The sequence below is a fragment of the Platichthys flesus genome, chromosome 5 (assembly GCF_949316205.1).
Source record: "Platichthys flesus chromosome 5, fPlaFle2.1, whole genome shotgun sequence".
NCBI lineage: Eukaryota > Metazoa > Chordata > Actinopteri > Pleuronectiformes > Pleuronectidae > Platichthys > Platichthys flesus.
The window spans coordinates 17,024,332-17,039,970 of NC_084949.1; the positions used below are offsets into that span (position 1 = coordinate 17,024,332).

The 15,639-nt window shown below is 43.9% G+C and overlaps 1 protein-coding gene across 7 annotated transcripts in view; it reads left to right on the top strand.

Annotated features, from left to right (window-relative positions):
* The first annotated feature begins 1,007 nt into the window (after positions 1 to 1,007).
* rbm47 (RNA binding motif protein 47) overlaps positions 1,008 to 15,639 on the top strand; it is a 29,226-nt gene continuing 14,594 nt past the window's right edge. For 3 of the 7 annotated variants that reach the window (XM_062387021.1, XM_062387023.1, XM_062387025.1), the window contains exon 1: positions 1,008 to 1,925. The gene's annotated coding sequence lies outside the window, so the exon portion shown is untranslated. Of the gene's footprint in view, positions 1,926 to 12,271; positions 12,458 to 15,639 lie in introns of those variants that run through there. The other 4 variants (XM_062387024.1, XM_062387022.1, XM_062387017.1 and 1 more) reach the window with 3 other exon arrangements.

Sequence of the window (15,639 nt, forward strand, 5' to 3'; positions counted from 1 at the left end):
GACAAAACGCCCCACACGCACCTGACATCCGGAAGAAGGAAGCACCTGGCCCCGCCTACAACCAAATTTTCCAAGAAATATCTAGGTAGGCAGGTGCACTCTCACACGCACACACACACACACACAAACACACACACACTGCTGTGTTTGTTGAAACGTCAAAAACCAGTAAGATACTGTTGCTTACAGCTTTGAGAGAGCGAAAAGTGGACGAGGTGGGAACAAAATGTGAAGGTGTGGGAATGAGAACCACCGGTTGAGTCAGAATGGTGTCGGGTCAACTTCACTGTTTTACTTTCACTTCAGCCTCTCAGCAGGAGCCCGTTGAACAAAGGGCGAGTGCGTGTTTGCATAAGACACGTAAAACCTTCAGCTACCTCCACCTCCAGTGCAGTGGGTCACATCTACGTCACCTTCGCTCTGACAGCTCAACACGAGACAATCCGAGAGGCCGCGAATAACTTGTTATTACAGACAGACGTAATTACGGAGGGCTCTTACATGTACGTCACCATAACGTGAAGACAGCGTGTCATCATGACCTCAGGGGGGGGGGGGGTTATAGATTTGTGAATGAGCACTAAGGTGGCCTCGTGTGCACTCATCAGTGATGAGCATGCGGTGGATGTGATCATGTGGCGACTAGGTGCTGGAAACTCTTCAGAGGAATGCTGCTCTAGCTGCAGGTCTGGCTATTTGCGCGTGCTCAAACACACACACACACACACACACACACACACACACACACACACACACACACACACACACACAAACACACACGCACACACACACACACAAAAAGATTGTCCAGGGCCACAAGAGGATAGCATTTCCCGTCCGGAATGATAGGAGTGAGGCAGATAGGGGGGGGGGAGGGAGGGAGGTGTGCTGGGGGTTTCTGCAGTCCGATTCTGGTTTGGTGAGTTTCAGGAGCGACCTGTGTGTACACCGTACACAGATCAAGGGAGTGAGAGACAAACAGACAGAGGGATAGGAAGAGAAAGAGAGAGAGAGACAGGTTCTTTCCCAAAAATGAAAAGAGGCGGAAGAGGGGAATAGACACCTGAACCTGTGAGGCGTTGAGGTGAGGGACGGTGAAGCTCCAGCAGCAGCAGCACCTTCACCTTCCACATCATGCAGCTGTGACGCTCTGAGCCACGCTGTGCCGTGAGGAAGTCAGGTTTCTGTGTCTGTGTGAATGAAGAACGTTTATTGTCTGTTGTGCGTCCTGGGATCATTAGCGTGTTGTTGTTGGGGTGTGTTTTTTAAGAGTGTTCTTCTGTTTCGTCCCTTTCTTCCTCCCTCGCCTCTCTCCCCCGCCTCGGTCCTGAGGAATGTGGGGCTTATGTCAGTGAGAGTCAGGTACCGACTCACTAATTACCACAGCCCTTCCTCCCTCCAAACCTCCACCCTCCCTCTCTCTCTCTCTTTCCCTCCCTCTTTCTCCCTCTCTCTCTCTCTCTCTTTAGCTCTCTCCTTCAACCCTGCCACCTTCTTCGCTCTCTCCTCCACTTCGAGACCTTGTGCTCCCCCCATCCCTCCTCGTGTCTCCTGCTGTTGCGTCTACGAGCCTCGGTCGTGGCAGAGGAGAGGACGAGCAGAGAGGATCTGAGTCAGAATCCAAAAAAACACCAAAAGAAGAACAGAAACTCTGACTTGTCCTCTCTCTGTGTGTGTGTCTGCGTGTGGGTGTGTGCGTTGTGTTTGTCAGACGTGCCTGAGATCTCTTCTCTGATTGTGCTTTGGGGGAAACTGTCATTGAAGAAAGGAGGCACCTTGACAGCCTGAGAGAAACCTGACAAACGAGCGCAAGGAAGGAGAGGAGGAAGGAAGAAGGGAAGATGAGAAAGTGATCCGCCGGATTGTTGCTTTTTGAATCGGTGGCAGAAGAAGTGACAGCGACCACACATCCCATCATCGCACAGGTTGGTTGAAAACTTGTCTTGTGTCTCTCTGTCGTTCAGTCCTTTCTGTCCGTTTCTCACTTTAATCTTAATGGTTGACTCTGCTGTGTAAGGAGAGATGAGGGAGAACACACACACACACACACACACACACACACACACAAAACCCAGTGGGTAACTAGAAGGACATTTCTTCAGCTGGTCCACTCTGACCTAGCTGACTGCTGTAACCTTCACTACAAGGTTGTGGGACAGGGACTCGCTGTTTATTTTTTTTATGGGGATGTGTGTGTGTGTGTGTGTGTGTATGTGTCTGTGTGTGTGTGCTTAATCGGTTTCTGTCTCGTCTAGTTGTCGTTGTATGTATGTGTGTGTGTGTGTGTTTGTGTTTCAAAAACTGGTTGAGCAGGCTGCCATGTCAGCCTTGGGTGTCCTGTTGAACAAATGGGATTTAGTTGTGTGAACGCAAACGGTACATGTGTGGGTGCACATGTGTCTCTGTGTGTAAAGGTTCACGTCCAGCGGAGCAGCCGTCTCTCTCACACTCTTCACCAACACAAAATGTACATCTCAAATTTCCTCAACTGCAGTTTCCAGGACTTTTGCTCCATGTGTGTGTGTTTTGCAAGGACAAAATGATGAACCTGCTACTGTTAGAGGACGTTAACATCTCAAACAAACAAATTAATCAGCGATCAAAAAATGTAAGAAGTTTAGGTATTAAATCGCATAATGGTTGGTTGATTTGGAGGGATTCTGATGGTTGCTAGGTGCCGTAACGTGAGATAAAAGTTATGATGATGCACTAACTTACTGTTTCCTGAAAATCCCCTGAGGAGATGGAGGACAGGGAGGAGCATGGTGACGATCACCTGTTAAACACTCCTGTCACTGTGTGTGTGTGTTTGTGATGAAGTGACGCACAAACCAAAACCAAACATATAAACCAGTTAAATTGTCAGTACGTGTGTCATGGTAAGTTATTTAAACATGTCTCTCTCTCTATGTGTGTGTGTATGTGTGCGTGTGTGTGTTTGTGTGTTCAATACTGACTGTGCGAGCAGGTTCAACAGGTGAACCATTTTTAGATGCTGATCTCTTTTGAAACCTCTGTGTCACGTTTCCAAGAAAGAACAGACCATCATCAAAAGACAGGAATTTATGTCGGGAGTTTTTCTTTTAGCGTGACATTAGTGGTAACATGATTAGACCAGTTCTAGTTTCAGGAAGAGACACAACGCTAGACAAACACAGGGACACAGGAAGCACAATACAATTTTACTGTGTTTTTTATGTTAACTTGATTATTACACACACACACACACAAACACACACATACGCGGTATATAGTCGTGTCACCTGACTGTCACATGACTGTCTGGTGCTCATGATGGGGAAGCACATATTAATTCAAATGTGTGTGTGTGTGTTTAATAATGTTCATAGGTGCTTGTTAAGGTTTGGGGTAAGGTGTGGATCAGACTGTCCATAATGAATGGAAGTCAATTTAAAGTCTTAAAAATGATAGCTGCACAAACCTGAGTGTGTGTTAGTTTGTATGTGTGTTTGAGTGTGTAACAAATCCATAAGCCTAATCCACCAACAGTGAAGTAGAGAGAGAGAGAGAGAGAGAGAGAGAGAGAGAGAGAGAGAGAGAGAGAGAGAGAGAGAAGAGAAAGAGAAGAGAAATTGAGAGATAGGGAGAACCCGTTTGCACTATTGTGGTGTTTATGAAACACCTGTAACTAGATCTGATCACCCTCTCTCTCTCCCCTCGGCCTCCCTCTGTTTGTCACAAACACACACACACATACCTGAAAAGCACAATGGCCACATTCTTCCCCTCTATCGCCCCCCTGCACCTTCCTCTCCAGCTCCCCTCTGTTCGGACCAAACTGAGCAGCAGTGAGACAAGGGGAAGCTGAAACAGGTAAAACATCAGGGTCGGACCTACAGGTACAAAAAGAACGGGAGCTGTTCATTTCAACGAGATGGGAAAAACATTATGAATATGCTGAGTTTGGGCACAAATACACACACATATAAATATAAGACATCTCATATATACGCAGATACTTTGGACTATGGGGCATTTCAGAGTCATGCTCATCTTCAGGCAGGGAGGATAAACAGTAAGGCTCGGATTATGAGCAGTAATATGAAAAGATGATGTAACAAAATATGTAGAAGAAAGGAAATTAAGGACAAGGAACTTCTGAGGAAACAATCTATCCAGGGTTGGTGTGGTTGTGCAGTGTTGACACAACAGACTGCTTCTGTCCTTTCACTCCTAAAGTCAAAAGGACTGTTCACCTACAAAATCTCTAAAAGGTGTCCCACAAACAATCTATGCCTTCCAAAGTTGTTACACATCACTTTGAGGTTGCAGTGCTCAAAGTGCGGTTGGGTTTACACAGGGTTAGGAAAAACCTTCACTTTTACTTTAATACGGGGAAACCGAAAGACAGTCTCCCATGTTGAAGTCAACATTTCCCTGATAAGTCAACTCCCCCGTCCTCCTCCCTATATGTGAACATTGTGGCCACTAGAGGGCTTTGTGATCTTAATATAAAAATATTTTGTTCAGATTGACAGGACGACAAAGCCAGTGCTTTCCGTAACCATCTAAAATGACGATTGGCCTTTATGGTCAAAATTTGAAAGAGTTGCACTTTAAAACAAGTTGATTAAGGTCAAGAAAAAGATCATGATACAACGCGGACTGTTGGTAGGAACCAGGCAGCGATCAGACGTCTCCAATTTCAAAGTCATTCGTTTCTTTCAAAGTCACACGCTTTGTCGTCTAAATCATCATCCCCGACTTCCTCCTGGAGAGGGTTTTGTGGCGGGATAATAACGTCACGCTACTTCTGCCTTTGCTCCAGGCATCGGTTATTGTTCACTCCACCACAGGACAACAGGAGGCCCTCCATTGACAAACTCAAGCAAGCTGAAGACCAATGATGTAAAGCTTTTGTTGAGAACAGTTTGCAGAGGTTGAAATAATCTTACTGACCGAACTGTAGGGTGGAGGAATTAAAGTGAGACCTGCAGAAGCAACAGCTCTCTCAAAAATCCTTCAACAATATTTTGAAAAGCTGCAGAAACTATATTAATATTCTGATTCAAACCAACTGAAGCTTGATCAAACCTATGAATAATTATTTTTTAGGCAGTCACAGCACTGGAGGTTATGAAGAGGTTTTTGGTGGAAGTGAAGCGTAAGACAGAACAAGATACTTGACAGCACTGAACCAGAACCACAATCTCTGCCTAACCTTGAAGTACTTTTAAAGTGAAAGGGAATACTAGAGTAACACAGTGAGCACACAAACAGGAGGAAGTAGAACTCTCAGACACAGATATTTAAAAACCGTACAAATTAATCACCAACAGAAATGATTGTTTTGATAATGTGAGTCCGTGTGATCATGAGACGTTGTGCAACCGTCTCTCTTCGAGGAACGTGGCGGGACCGACGCTGACACTGTTGAGTGTGTAAACAGGTGACATCCACTCATTGTGCTGGATCAACACTCCTCCTCCTCCTCCCCCCCCTCGTCTCCCTACTCCCCCTGCCTTCTGCCGGTCAACCTTTCACTCCTGCGTAACCCCTCCAGCCCCCCATGTGGTGACACCGCTGAACCCTCCATCCTCTCCCCCCCCTGCGCCGCTCGCCTCCCTCCTCCCCTCCAGCCTGCTCGTACGCTAATGCTGTTATCATGCTTCATTTCACCGCAGGTTTCTCCCTCCACCACTTGACTCTTTTAGCTGAGCACAGTTCTTTTAGGGTGAGAATGGTCGAGAATGCAGACGCATCGAAGGATACATTTCTTGAAACAAAACGTACATGCAAATGTCACACAATTCAGCCAAACACAGTTTGTTGCTGTAACTTTTTTTAATTTTAAAGCATTTTCATCCTAGGCTGCTGTCAGACATGCAACAAACTCCAGACATTCTCTGGACCTGTCCTGCCAGCGTCCGAGTGTAATGTCAGAGAGAGTCCATGTGAGAATACAACAGGATAATGTCCAGAAACATCCACAGACCGACATGTCGATTTCAAACACCCAACGGATGCAAAAATGAAGAAAACGGAAGAAAAAGAATTCAGACAGCTCTAGAAAAGGATACAAGAGGGGTACTGTTCGTGTAGACGAGGCCGATGAAGATGTCTAATTGAAAAGACGATGACAACTGAGAGTGGGCGGACACAAATGTGCAGTAGAAAATACGTCCACAGCAGAATTTGTACATCATGTCCTGTCCCCTACATGCTCCATCCAGGCTCCGCCCCTTACCGGAGTGTTCTGGGAATTATCCATTTCCGTCAAATTCAAGATTATGTGTTTGCACTGTATATATTATATATTCAAATATATTCTCATGAACAATAAGGGCAGGAGGAACAATTACATCAACTAATCACGCTTTTAGTGTGCATACAGATATGTGAGTGATGATTTGACCCATTAGGTTGCTCTCACACAGACACACACACCCAGACACACACACACACACACACTAAGCATCCAATTGCCTGTTCTCGGACAGGCTCTTTTCTGCATACCTGTAGCTACATACAATGGACTAGTTGTCTCTACAGCAGGCCAAGAGGCAAGTTGTGTGCGTCTGTGTGTGTGTGTGTGTGTGTGTGTGTGTGTGTGTGTGTGCATGTGGTGGGTGATTTGATTCTAGCGTGACGGACAGAAACTACCTGTACTACACTGCAGCTCATGATAAGAGCCCACTACAAAACACACCTATGTATGTGTACACACACATACGCAGACACACACACACACACACAGACACAAACTGGAGAGGTTTCCAACGAATACTTGCCTAACTCTAACACTGGTTCAATGACTTATTAGGAAGACAATGATTTGACTTTGTAAACATAAAAAGGTCACAGCAAAATTTGCAATACCTGGACCAGACACACACACACACACACACACACACACACACACACACACACCACTCTACCCCCCTTCACCCTGCCAGAATGGAATGTTCCATGGGCCAAGACTGACTCTGTGAACCCATTCACAAAAAGTAGGGATACTAAGGCCACACACACACACACACACACACACACACACACACACACACACTGTGCAGACAATCAGATTCATCTTTCTCTCTCTGTCTCATCTGTCATTCACACATCTTCTTAATGTTCTCCCACTCTCTCCTCTTTGTGCCCTGACTGGTTTCGGGCCGTCATTCAGAGTGAGAGCAGGTTTACAGGTTCATTACACATCGATTCACTTTCTCAGGATGATTTCTGTTTTTCTCGTCAGTCATTGCCCAACGTGGTGTGCGTGACACTGTTTAGGAGTTCATCTATTGTGAGTTTAGGGGGCGTTAGCGTTGCAATAATCTAACTGCCTGCTTTATGTTCCCTTCTCTCTCTCTGTCTCTCTCCCTCTCTGTGAGTGTGAGGGTGAGTGCGTGTGCGTGGACAAGAGAACAATTAGTCTTTACGGAAACAATGGTTTGGGAGAATTTTTTGTAACTGCAATGATCAACTATGAGTAAAAAAAAACCTATGAAATCTCCTGTATGGTGCAAAATGAGTTCAAGTACCGTAAAGGTTATGACAGCTCCCCAAATATGAAGCCAAATTGTTATAGAATCCCCCTTTTTGGCCTCCTCCATGTTAGCTGATGGGACAAAGACCAAACTAAAGTTAAAATATTTCTGTTTAGGAACTCCTCATTGCCCTATTTTGTGTTTAAATTACCTATTTGATGCTATAAAAAGTGAAATGATATTTTGGCTTCTTTTCGTTCCACTGGAGGAGGTGGAGACACCTCTACACTCTTTAATTACAGTTTACACCTCGTCTAACCCTAACTGTGCCTGCCAAAAATAGCACTACCACCACTTTATGAATAAGATAACATAGTAATAATTTAATATAATGTATTGTATCACATTTCATGATCTGGTGTTTCACCCACTGCTGCAAACTAACACACTGTCACAAGACAGCTTGTGGGAGAGAGGACAGTCATCTGTGCTGCATTACAATGGTCACTGGTCACAGGTCCGATAATAAACGGCTTCGCTGTGGTTATAAGTCATGAGGATGACTCTGTGTTCCTGGTGCTAATGTGTTTTTTAAGGTTTCAACCCCCTTCAAATCTCTCTCTCTCTCTCTCTCTCTCTCTCTCTCTCTCTCTCTCTCTCTCTCTCTCTCCCTCTCAGTCTCAGTCTCCTTGCGTGTCTCCTTGACCTTGGCGGTGATTGTAGCACCTAAACACACAATGGCCCCTCTCCGCCATTGGTTAGTGACAAGTCACGTGATTGTCAGCTGACTGAATTCTAGGCAAAAGGGGAAACTTCTTTCATCAGGAAGGAAGGAGAAAAAATGTCAGGCTGTAATGTCAGATCCTGTGTGTGTGTGTGTGTGTGTGTGTGTGTGTGTGTGTGTGTTTGTGTCTTGGTGTGCTAGCAGAGGGCAAAACGACTCTCTCTCTCTCTCTTTGTGCTGAGTCATATTTGTTAATCATAAGTGGGACACTGGGATTGGTTAACAGCCGTTCCGGGATGTGAGTTGACCCTTTGAATGAGGAAGTGTTGAACAGAGCAGGAGGACGCTCAGTAAGGTTTTCCTGTCCTGTTTAAGCAGAAAGGCATTCTTTAAAGACTGCTTCCTCCCGTACACACACACAAATGCAGTGGGTGATCGCAGAGCGTATGCTTAGATAACCCCAGGTGTGGTTGACACCCTGCAGGGTGCTCCCTCTGTTGGGATGTTGACGAAAGGTCAGCTGACAGAGAGGAAGCAGTTTATCATTTACTGCATCATTACAATTCAGTTTTTAAACTGAGAAAAATCAAATGTCTGTCTTTGTTTGACACTGTCACCTAAAATATATTATCTAGGTTTTGGTTAAAATCATTTAAGATTGTTTATTTAATTCATTTTATATTATTTAATTGAATTGTTTCATATCAATTGTGCAAAAAAACAATATATGGTTTATATTATATTAATATGAATTATGAAGTATGAGGAATAGCAGGTGTACAGTGAGCTTCCGTGCTTCAGTGTGTGGAAGCACATATTCCAAAATACCAGTATTAAAACCTTTCGAGATTACAATTTTGCAAACATTCTTTTTATTCTTATATAGAAACATACATTGGAAATAAATATTGTATGACAAAGTCTGTGGAACTAATTAACCTAATTTCTTAAAGATGATAGTGAACAAAAAGACAACAGTAAGTGATGAGTAGTAAACAGCATTAAATTCTGTAATATTATTGAAAATGTATTTAACCTTGAAACGAGGAAACTTGCATATGCTGCCAATAAAACATTTTAGTGCTGTAATTTATTGCCCTACAATCTCTTTTTGTACATCTGGTAACATTCACAGGGATCCGTGTGCAGTTTGCTGATCTCAGCTGGATGTATTGCTATACCTGACTCAGTTGTGTGCGTTATGTGGGTGTTGCTCTCGGCTTTGGTGGCAGCATGACGGCACACACATTAACAGACTCCTCATCCCGTCTGTGCGTGTGTGTGTGACTGTCGACTGTTTGTGTACAGATTCACATCGGACCTGATGGGCCAGTTCCCTCATGACTTTGTCTCTGTTTACACTGAGATGATGATTGTGCTCTTTGTGTGTAGATATATTTTGATTGGGCTCTTCGATCGCTTGGGCAAATATTTGTGATGTTATACAACATGGTTCTTCTTGTTACAATCCCATTGTTGGATTGTGTTTTTAACTCCTGCAAACTGTTATAACTTTCTCTTCATTTAGCTATCAGGATCTTTGGATCTCCAGCAACTCTGAAAATTGGGTTAATCAAAAGTACAAGACTTAGTAAATGCTTTATAATCCACTATAAAAGCCACAGTAGTTCCAAACAGATATAAGTGTTTTTTTTTATGTAGTTGTCAACATCTACATTTCATTCTGTGGACCCTGATACGTGTAATGACAGTATCTTAAGCTACAGTTGTGCAAATATGAAATTCTTAATGTTTACAAAAACATTACATTAAAAAGAGCGCAGTGTCTCTTTGTCTATAACCTGATATAGTGCATTTCTAGACATTCATTAAATGTTTATGTGCTGCTTATTATTGCTTGATGGTGGGAGGTAAAATAAATATTTGTTATATTGCTCTATTTTGTTCTTATGCTCGAGGTTTCTTCCTCTCGGGGGGAGTTTTGAACACAGGCTTGGGAACTGCTGAGGTGAGTCTGTAAAGGACATTGAGACATTGGCTACGGAGTTTACCCAGACTTTGCCTTTCACACATGCACAACACAGCAGTAGGTTTTCTGCACAAACCCATTCGCAACCTCAACAATCCGCTGTGGAGATCACGTGATATTTCTTGACAACACAGTCGGCTCTTATCAACACAAACTCTCTAGACTAGAGACTATCTCCGGTGTCTTCCAGGTGTGTTACTGCTTTTTCACCGAGACATAATTGTTATCTTTTAGTTTTTTTGAATGTTCGCATCTGTTGCGCGTTAGAAGTGTCTGTAATTCGGGGGGGGTCGCCTGCTGTGTTCACACATCGACTTCTCCTGGATTTCTATAGACTTTGTACTTGTGGGCCAGATGGAGAAAGTCAGCAGAGACGGCAGAGGGTCTCACTCTGACTTCTGCGTTCACACACGCACCTCATCTAGAGAAAATCCGGAGAAGCAGCTATTGTTTGAGATCTTCGGTTATACAAACAAACTTGTCTTGATTTATGAGCAGGTGAGTTTGTTTGTGTGTTACAGTGTTACAGTGGTGGTAATAAAGTTATCTATGTGTCTAAATCACTCTCTCTGCTCCACCTTTTAAAATAGGTTTATGGCAGCCAATGGCCTTCACTTCAACCTTTTTACACCCTGTTGGGGGAGAGAATAGATTACTCCATCTGTAAACTTTGAACCTGCTATCTCCATATAATATGTGTGTGTGTGTGTGTGTGTGTGTGTGTGTGTGTGTGTGTGTGTGTGTGTGAGTGCGTGCGTGCGTGCTGCCAAAAAGGTGAGAATCAGTGATTGCATGTCCTTCATTAACAGAGTCATTGGTTAATGTGTCACTTGGCATTTGTGCACACAAGCACAAACACACACAGACACACACTCAAGCGGGAGTAGAACGGCACCCCGACTGATAAGAGTGTAGGCCCTGTTCTCCTGAAGGGTTGTTTAAGGTTATGTACACTTCCACACATTGTCAGTGTGGTCTCCTTCCTATTCTCTCTGACCCTCTGTGTTTCTACCAAATAGGACTGGAATGTGACATTCGACTTTGTATCCGCTGTATCTATACTTTATCTGTGTTTTGCTAGTGCATCATATTAACTGGAAACATTATTAGCAACACTGTAGTTGTCACAGCTGAAAATATATTAAAACTTGAGAAATCTCTGACTATCATGCTGATGAAATACCATGATTGATGATGAAAAATGAGGCTGCAGTATGGATAATTAACCCCGCCTCCTCCTTGTTACTGGATGGGAAACATGTCAACGAGAACCTGTCAACTACGATAATCTCAGAGATAGTGTCTGTCATTTTAAGTAGTTCCTATCACTCAGATGTTTGTTCAAGTGCAGATTTTTTTGGTAAGTTTGATTTTAATTAAATAGTTGATGCAATAAAAATGCAGTGAAACATTACGATTAAGGCCAATTCATGCCTCTGCGTGGAAGCCATGCTGTACCCTACACAGAGCGCTGTGCCAGACCCTGCCATGCAATGGAGAAGCATGTCCTGGGCCTGAGTGTATCAGAGGGATCACGATACTGTGGCTTGATCCCCTGACCCCAGGCTCAAAATGCGAAAGATGGCACGACAGTTTTTGTCTAATAAATGTAGGCAGTGCACAGCGCTCATTTGAGTTCCACTCCCCTCCCTTCAGTGTACACATTGCTATTGTTTGATTTATGGCTGTATCAAAAAATACCTCTGGTGAAACTTTGCCTGCAGAGCTCAATGTTTTTTTGTTTCAAAAATCAGAAAAAGTGGATCGTCAGTAAGTTGAAAAAATATATTTTTCTGACCCAGATTAGATTAGTCTGAGATGTTATTTAATAATGGGAGGTCGAGAACACATTTACAGAGAGTAACTGTGAATGTGTCCAACACAAGCTCCTCATGACTTCCCTGATTGCTGCCAATCATCACCTTTGGTCCCACCCTCTGTCCCTTCACTCCGTCCCCTTTGTCTCACTGCTTATCAGCTGAGAGAGAGAGAATGAGAGAGATTGAAGAAGGAGGAAAAAAAGGTGGGGGTTTACCTGTACTGAGTGGCCCCACCTCTCCCTCCTGGCCAGTGAGAATAAGAGTAAACACTAAAGCAACCCTGCTCACCTCCACACTCAAACACCCAGTCACGGCCGGCGAGAGACTGCAGCGGCCTGTCAGCACCACTGCAGAGTGAATTGAAAGAGACCGAGTGTGTGAGACAAGTGTGTGAAGTGACTTCCCAAAGCCAAATACGCAACCGCACCTCATTGGTCCGCTCGTCGACATCCGCACACCGCAGATTTGGATACAGGTATGGCGCTAACAATTGTCTTTCTGAAAAACTACAGGCAGAATTTAAGTATTGTCTGAGTCACCCGAAGAAAAAAAGGTCACCACTTTGTTTTGCTGTGTCACTATGACACTTTTTTAGGATATAGTGTTTGACACACATGACCTCTATACTTTCCAGTAAGTCTTGCCTTTGCCCTCCATGTTTCCGTGTTTATAAATGTTTTTGTTAGACTTCATGAAGCCGTCTATAACCGACTCAGTCTTGTGATTGAGACTATCTGGAGGAAGCAGCTTTTTGGCTCGCTGAGGATATCTGACTTTCTGCTTTGTCTGGACACAGTCACAGTTTACCAGACGGCCCTGTTCCACCACAAAAACAGACAATAAAGCCATTTAAACCAATCAGTGCTGGGTATAGAGATCAAGATGTCCTTACAGTGAAACCAGTGGAACCAGTGGAGTGGCATGGCGCTGCATGTGTGTGTGTGTTTTCAGGGTGGGGGATAAAAAAATGCTTTAATGACTAACTGGAGAGGCTGGTATCATTACTGGTAGACTCACAGGTTCTTCGTCATATTATATGTGGACTTTTACCCCGGTTAAGATGATGTGTTTGTTTTGTGTGCACGAGTGTGTTTCTTTGTGTATGTGTGCGTTTTTGCACGTCAGAGATCTGCTGCTACTCATTCCTGTTGGATTCGTGGCTCTTGAAAAAAGACAGAATTTGCCTGTTCGGTTAGCTCCTTCGTCTGAGACGCTCAAAGATACAATTTGAACAAAACAATTGTGTTGACAGACGTGTTGCCTCAGCTGCATATTTGTGCCATTGTAGGATTCTGACACACACACACACACACACACACACACACACACTCTTAGCTGTGTTTGTAGACAGGGTGTACCCTTGTTTGAGTATAAGAGTCTGTATGAAGGTGAACGCTTTTGTTAGCGCCTGTTGCAAATGTGAGTGTGAAGGATGCTGAAAACTAAAATGGGGCTAAACAAGCAAATACTTGGGTCTTGTTTAATATCACAAAATTTCTGGCCTTAAATCTTGATGCTTCTCTCATAAACACACAAACACACACACACACACACGGAGTGGCCTGCTAAAGCCTTTATCACGAGTGTGGGACACTGTCAGTGTCATTCAGAATTGTCTGAAACAATGTCTACTAAGGCCTTGAGCAGGCTAGCGGCATGATTAGCCTGTGGAATGTGTTTGCCTAAGGAGGCAAAGCCCCTTTACAGCTAATGCTAAAGCCAAAGCAGCTCTTATGATTAGTCGCAAACGCCTAGTTGTATGAAAGGACGTATGTGGCAATGCACAGACCTTTCTATCCTGTCATGCTTCAAATTAGGACTGAAACTGAAGCCCTTTCGGTTTATAATGAGTGCTCAGATTAAAGTTTAAATCAGTAATCATCAATGCTGGTGTGTTGGAAAGAGAAAAAGAAGGGGCAGGGTCGCTGCTGTGTTGTGTAAAATGTTGGTGTTTGAGTTAAATCGTGCAGTTTTCAGTGGATGAATGTGAAAGTCCTGACAGCGGGGGGGCTCTTGGAGTAAATGAACTGGAATCATCCCTCGGCGGTGAAGTTGGGGTGGGCTGGAGGCGGTCACTTACGCACACCGTCTGACCTGAAATTCTTCAGGCCAGTTTCACTTTGAAGGGCTCTCTGACACTGAGGGAGGGAGGCCGGCATGAGGAGACTGAAGAGGGAACATTCGGTCCTCTCTGTTCGTTAGCGGCACTCTCTCGCTCCTCTCCATCTGGGTCTTTTACACACACACACACACACACACACACACACACACACAACCTCACCTCCCCCCTCCCCACGGCTCTTCTTGGAGCTTGAGTGAACCAGAGGAATGAGGGTGACAGGTACATGGATGTAGGGAGAGAAAATAAGACAAGGGAAGTAAAGGAGACAGCAGGGAGTTGAGGCAGGGACAAACAATTATGAGGGTTCTATGTAGTTGGGATTATAATTATATAAAACAAAGTTTTAACTGAGGCCTGCTGTGACTTAAAATGATCACTCAATAAGTCAATCAACAGCACCAACCCGACCGACATCACCTGGAGTGTGGTATGTGATGAACAATTTCGGTAAATGCTAAAGACCAAATTTTATACTGATTAATCCAGAAGAGACATTAAATTGCTGGTTATGCACGAACCAGTGCCAGCTTTGTCTTGGCAAGAACACCCCCTCAAAAAACAATGTGTCATGGCAGAAAAGGACAAACTTCAGATGACACAGCCTATGTGAATTAATTCTCCGTCCTGTTTCTTGCTATAGCAGTGAGCAGCGTGCTGACAGTTGAGCTGCCTGAACCACAGCGGTGAGGACATCATGTGTCCTCGAGGGTCAGCCACAGTTCTCACTTCTCTTTCATCAAGTCCATTGTTTTTAAGGCCTTTGGTCACTTGGAGCAGCTGATAACGTGGCCTACGTGTTCTAGAGAAACATGACAATGGGACAAAATGTCTTCTTTTTGCTGCTTTATATGTGTTGGGGCAATGATCAGAGTACATTGCACTGCTCAGCATTTTAAAGAAAAATCTGGCTCTAAACAATAAAGCTCTTGGAGAAAGTCCAAAAAGTCAGAATCTGAATCTTTTGTGTGAAACTGCTTCCAGGAAAGCAGGCTATGCGACTTATCATGTGAAGACACAGGTTGTAGGATTAACTGACATACACAGTTGGACCCAAGGTCTTCTGATGGGCTACTCATTTACTTATATGGTTGACTTGTAATAATAGATGGCAGTCACACAGCCTTTCTGCCCAAGACACTGATTACCATCACCACTTTACTGCTGACTATATTCCTGCTTATTCACAGGTTCAGTATGTAAGAGAGGGTGAGTGAGTGAGTGTGTGAGTGTGAGTGTGTGTATGTTTTTGTGTGTGTGTGTGTGTGTGTGTGTGTGTGTGTGCGTGTGTGTGTGTGTGTGACCCTGGCCCTGATAGAGACCTAGCTTATCAGTGATAGCCAATGAAGTCTAAGAAGTACTCTCTAATGTGATTACTTAAGATGTAGTTCAAAGCAAGTGTTTCAGCTTAAGTCAGGGGCAGAGTGATATCGTTAAAGTCAGCACGACTTGATTCAGTCTAACATCATAAACCTCATAAACCACCATGTGAATTGAATTATCTACCAGTTAAAGGGATAGTTGACCCAGAAATTAAA